Source organism: Myxine glutinosa, chromosome 13, assembly GCF_964187855.1.
Source record: "Myxine glutinosa chromosome 13, kmMyxGlut1.1, whole genome shotgun sequence".
Classification (NCBI taxonomy): domain Eukaryota; kingdom Metazoa; phylum Chordata; class Myxini; order Myxiniformes; family Myxinidae; genus Myxine; species Myxine glutinosa.
In genome coordinates, this window is record NC_136273.1 from 55,253,267 (window position 1) to 55,259,272 (window position 6,006).

At 44.7% G+C, this 6,006-nt stretch overlaps 1 long non-coding RNA gene across 1 annotated transcript in view; it reads right to left on the minus strand.

Moving 5' to 3' along the window:
• Window positions 1-4: 4 nt before the first annotated feature.
• Window positions 5-6,006, minus strand: part of LOC144888685 (uncharacterized) — a 24,810-nt gene continuing 18,808 nt past the window's right edge. Inside the window, exons 2-4 of the long non-coding RNA XR_013621221.1 lie at window positions 2,722-2,833; window positions 1,757-1,859; window positions 5-1,623 (exon numbers count right to left, since the gene is read on the minus strand). This is a non-coding gene — a long non-coding RNA (uncharacterized LOC144888685). The remainder of the gene's footprint in view (window positions 1,624-1,756; window positions 1,860-2,721; window positions 2,834-6,006) is intronic.

The window sequence follows — 6,006 nt, forward strand, 5'->3', positions numbered from 1 at the left end:
GTTTCAAGGTTATTTTATTGTATGGTCACGGTCCTCATTTAGGACGCATATGACGCTCCTTACAGCTTTACGGACCAGGATTAGACTATTCAGCCTCAAGGCCCAGGTAAATAAATAATGTCAACAACAACAACAAAAAAAATCAATGCGGAAGCTGCGTTAGGTGCGTTAACAGCGACGTGCGAATAGCACGTAGGTGGAAATAATTATTTATCGACGGTGTAAATGTGACTGAAGCAGGTTTTTCGAGGCAAAACTTATTCGCACGAAACGTTCACCTCCAAGAAAAGAATAACCAACAAGAAAACGTGCCTTACTTCTCTTATATGTAAAGTCTCACCTGAAGGATGGCGTCATTTCTGTTAGAATGAGGCCCATCCATGTACATTTACCTGTTGAACTAACCTGCATGTGGTACGCCCTTTAGAGTGGCCCGAATCACCTGATCCGCCATACGTTGTTATGAAAGGCGTTTCAAAAGGGAAATACGAAGCCATAGGTTCAATAAACCATCCCTGCAAATTCAACAGTTATTTTCCGCTCCAATCTACTAATTTTCGAATGTTTGCGCTGTTCAGAATACGCTCCTGAGCGAGTTACCCCGACGACAATTGACAAAAATCTACGATATCGTTTTATGGACGCGAAGGGAATCGCACATGACGTCTGTCAGTTGAACGGCAAGCGGACGTCTGAGAAAACAAAATGGCCGCCGTAGCTTTCTTTGCACCCGTTGATATATGGACGGTAGCTGTAGGGCCGACGTAGAGTGCGAGCTCGGCCGGTGTACAGTGGATCTGGCATGCCTTTTCATTTTTAGTGGCATATGGGATAATATGGGATATTTAACATACGGTGGGAATGTGCGCATTATTTTTCATGCCTAAAACAACAATACACTTGATTTGTACCCTGGGAGAAAGAAATTGCAGGTCCGGGTTCAGAGGATGCCTCTAAAGGTGTTACACCTCCTTTTCCTTCTTTATATACTCCCTTGTCTCTCCCTCTTTCTCCCCTTCCCCACACACATGTTTTTCTTCATTTTCTTACGTCCTTGTTCTGAGCAGCGTCGCCATTTTTTTTCTATCTCCATTCCCTCATCACACACGGATACACCTGGCTCGCCATTTCTCACGTCCAAACTGTGCCCGCGTGCGTTTTGTTTGAGAGATCGTGATTTCCTTGCAGCGGCTCCATCGTCTCATCCCACCCGAGCCTTGGAAGCAACGCTCGTTTACCTCATTAAACTGGAACTATCACAACGGGCCTCCTACCTCCTCGTGGACCGACGACCGCGTCATGGCCTCTTGTTAGCACGTACACTCCTGCACATTATCTGCCTTGCTTATGACATTCGATTCCTTTTGTCGATATTGATAATAGATTATTTATAATAGGCTAACGTGAAATTACCCCCAAAACGACCCTTTTCTTCCACTGCACAGAATATGGTTACATTTGTAAAGAACCATCTTAGGCCCACACGCAACCCTTCCCCCTTATCATACTCCCTGGACCGTAAAGGTAACCACCGCACGAGCGCAACCCACGACACGTGACTCAACGGAGAAGCCGAACTGCTCTTCGTGCCGAACGACTCTTGCGACCATCGCGGAGCTCAGTCTGTGGGTGAAATGCAACAGGAATAAATGTAGAATTGTGGAACAAAGAAAATGGCGGAAATTGCGACGCAACCATGTGATGTAGGGGGTGGGGTGGGGGTGGTGGAAGGGTTCACAACAATGGTGGACTCAACTCATGGTTATTAAATTAACGATTAACTTCGGAATGAATCTTCGGATTTTGTTACGTTTCACTTGTGGATCACATTGGCTGGATCTTGGGGCAATGGCATCGTCCTGCAGAGAGGTTGGCAAGGTACGAGGCAGGTAATTGTATATACGGTATATACAGTACAATACGAGGTACAATGGTAGTTCAACTATAAATACTCGGTAATGTTATTTATTTTCTCAGCATTCATGCAAAATTGATGATGAAAGGTACAAATCTGATGATTGTATGGTTATAATAACGGGCTATATGGTATTTAATAAACGGGAATAACGTCCCTCGCAGCGCTTTTGTGAGAAATTTCAGTCATTCCCTGAGGTGTGTTCCCTTAGCAAGCGGAGTGCTACCGCTCTCCAAGCCAGTCGTTCTGTATGAACCATTTTGCAAGCTGCTCAGCAAGCGGAACACGCAATTAATGGAGGTGCTTCGTCATGTGAAAAACAAAATGGTCGCCGTAGTCTGATTCAAATTGACACCACAACCAATGAAATGTTCAGAAGCAATATCCTATCAAGTAAACTCGTACTAGTACCCCACTGCAAAGCCGCAACGAGCCGGCGAAGCCAAAGTCTCTTGCCACTATTTTACCCATCACTATGGCATTAGTAGGTTAGGTAGTTGGTAGTAGGTAGGTGTAGTAGGTACTGTCGGGCAAAGGGGGGGCATTAAGCTCCAGGGGGCATTAGGCTCCACTACATTGTAAATCCTGAAGGTAAATATAATGCATTTACAATGTAGTGGAGCCTAATGCCCCCTGGAGCTTAATGCTCCCTTTTGCCCTACCTGGTAAGACTTGGTAAAAGAGAAGGGCAGACAGTCCTCCCCAATACCTACATACAATAAATGTCACAAGAAGCTTAAGGAAATAACTATACGATGTGCTAGCTTAGAGCCTATTTTAAGAAATTTTAACTGGGCTTAACATACGTTTTCACAGTATGTGTGTAGTCTTCTAACTCCAGTCGCTGTCAGGGCTGGTTCTCTCCAGGCACTGCGGCTTCCTCCACCAGAAGAAGTTAGCTTGCCGTAAGATCAGTGCCTACAGATCAGACGACAGCGCCATTTCAACGGCAATGTGTGACTGTCGTTAATCAAACCGAGCTTTCTTTCTTTATGTAAACCGCTTATCCCGGTAGGTGCAGGACAACATCATAAATCAGACAAACCTACTCAGCACGGGAGCATGGGATTGAAGCCTAATTCGGCTTTTTAGGTCTTCCACTAAAGAAGAGAAAAATTTCGAAAATGCCCCGGAGTCGCGACTGTTGTCGCGAAGGGTGCACTAACTCGAAGTTACGTAGTTCCGCGGGCGCCTATTGAACTTTTTCGCAATTTTTTATGCATACTTCCGCATCCGCAAGATGGCGGCATCATGGAGCGATTTGGTGCGTCAAAGCTTCGAAATTCTCAATGGATCCAGCAAAATCTGGCTTTTCAACATAAGATTGTGAATCAAAAAAAGACGGGTGAAACAAACTCCTATTGAACTTTTTCGCAATTTTTTATGAATACTTCCACATCCGCAAGATGGCGGCCTCCATGGAGCGATTTGGTGTGTCAAAGCTTCGAAATTCTCAAAGGATCCAGGAAAAATTGGCTTTTCAACATAAGATTGTGAATCAAAAAAAGACGGGTGAAACAAACTCCTATTAAACTTTTTCGCAATTGTTTATGCATACTTCCGCATCCACAAGATGGCGGCCTCCATGGAGCGATTTGGTGCGTCAAAGCTTCGAAATTCTCAAAGGATCCAGCAAAATCTGGCTTTTCAACATAATACGTACGCGTTCATTCACAAAACCGGCTTCGCCGGCTAATATTATTGAAACGTGAATTTCATGCTTTAATTTTCATTCCTGCTGTTCATCCTAATTCTTCAAGATCTATAAATATGCAAAACCCCCTTTCCCAACACGCACAGTCTAAGGTGTATAGTTAAGCTTGGCAGGGCATTCCTCATTCTCACTCCCCATGTCTTTACGTGTCTTTTCCTCTTCCTCATACTCTGGAGCCGGGAGTTCTCACAAGAGGATCGAGTAACACTGAAAACGACAGCTTGGACAGCATTTGCTCAAGTTCCTTTATAGTATTGTTTGGTTTTTAATTGGAGGCCGCCATGTTGTTAAACGGTGCCAAGCGGTCCGATCTGCCGGAGTGCCGACTTGAGCACTTTGATTCAAGGAAGCTGCTTGCTAATGGAACACACCCCTGGACACAAATTCTTCACATTAGCCCGACAAGGGAAATTATTCCTGTCATATTAAATGTTTGTGTATAATATTATATATTTATATCTGGATTTCTGGCAAGAGAGGATATGAAATGAAGGTTACCAAGTTATAATGCCAGACTCAGTCGTGTAATGGTTCGAGTGTCCGTTCTGAGTCTGGGAGCTGGTGGTTTGAGCCTCACATATTGAAGTATTCCACATATGATTACATTTATATGGGTCCCTCATCGTGAGTACAATACTCGACCCAAACAAAGCCAATGGAATTCTGACGCAACCAACTCGGGCAGTGTATAATCAGCAGAGGCGTACAAGCCTGATGTCTTGTCGGCCCACCAGAAAACCAAGATGGTGTACATATTATTTTGTTTGAGTGCCATGGTGGGTGGAGTCAAGCACAAAATGTGTGTGCAGTCCGGCAGCTGGCTGACCAATGTGTGCACATTTCAAACACAAACAGATCAACACAACAACCATACAGAGCTCTTGTCAACCTGTAACAAGTCGCAGGTAAAAATGATAGATCCCATGGACAAACAACCACAAGTTAGTAATAACAGTGGACTAATTGATGGCATAATGGCCTCCTTTTATATCAAAGTTTCTTCGGAGGGAACTCATTATTATTATTAGTAGTATCGTATTATTATTATTAGGACTGGACAAAAATACATCAATTAAAATTAAAGAAAAAAATGGCCGTGGCTTGGACGTGCAATAAGGAAAGATGAAGACAATTGAATAAAACACTCAAACACTACGTTCTGGACATGTTACGACCTGGTAGAGGGCTCGGGGTATGGCCTATTGCTCCGTACTCGGGAGGTCAATACGTTCTCCATGTGAGGGTCTCAGTGTTTAAGCAGTCAGATGTGACCGAGCGGAGTTATCAATCCGAATGCTGACAACTTTACACCCCCACTCACTGACACACTATGCAAATGTATGTCAATCCAGTATTGCCATGCAAATTCAAAACAGTGGAATGAATGCAAGGATAAACCAAAATCCAGGGTATACAACCAAGCCATACAGAAACCATAGGAAAATCCCACTGACATACAGCGATAAAGAACAAGTAATTAAATAAAGACCGACAGGCCCCAAGACAATGCAGACTATACAATCAAACGCCCCACCGGATATCCCTATGTAATCCCAATTGGACGGGGAGTTTGGGGGTATGGAGGTGAAGGGGGGCAGGGCGAAAGCAAAATAACAAAATAATATTTAACAGAAAAAGAAAGAAAGGGGGGGGGGGTTCAGACCTGTTTGAGATGACTTCCAGCGGCCTCATCTCAACCGCAGGCCCCAAGGATGGCGTCTCACCACCCCCCTCTCTCTCTCTCAGGATGTGCCCTCAAGCTTCACAAACCAACAAACCAGAGCAATTCTTGCAAGACAATGAAACGGCACGTTGCCTCAGGTTGGCGAAGCCGATACTCGACGAGGAGAACACGCTTCTGCTCCCTCCCTCTTTGCTACACGACGCCACATACACCATTCAGCTCTCCTCCACACCAGCTCTACACATGTTCCTTCCACGCAAATAATGTCTCCAACCAGCAGCCCTCGGGGGAATTACTCGACTCCTCCACGAACCCTCACAGGATCAGTTACTCATCGCAAAAACAAGGCAACACGTTCTGCGTTCGTTCCCGCCTTTTTCCTCTCTCCAGCCTGCCTTTTTCAACTGCCGCTTCCTCTTCCTCTTTCAATCCCTTTTTAGACCACTCACTAGGTTCTCACCCATTAAATTATGTAGATGCCTCGAAGGGGGCGGGGGGGGGGGGGGGAAGAAGGTCGACAACGAATGTATTTTAACAGAAGAATGAAAATTAAATTGTAAGAACAAAAATAAAAGGAGCTATTCTGGTCCCACAGCCAACCCTGATATACACCTCAACTGTCACAGCTTCCCATCGTTATTAAGCAGCTAGTCCATGAGCGTACCCTCAATATTGAGCAATAATTACACAATC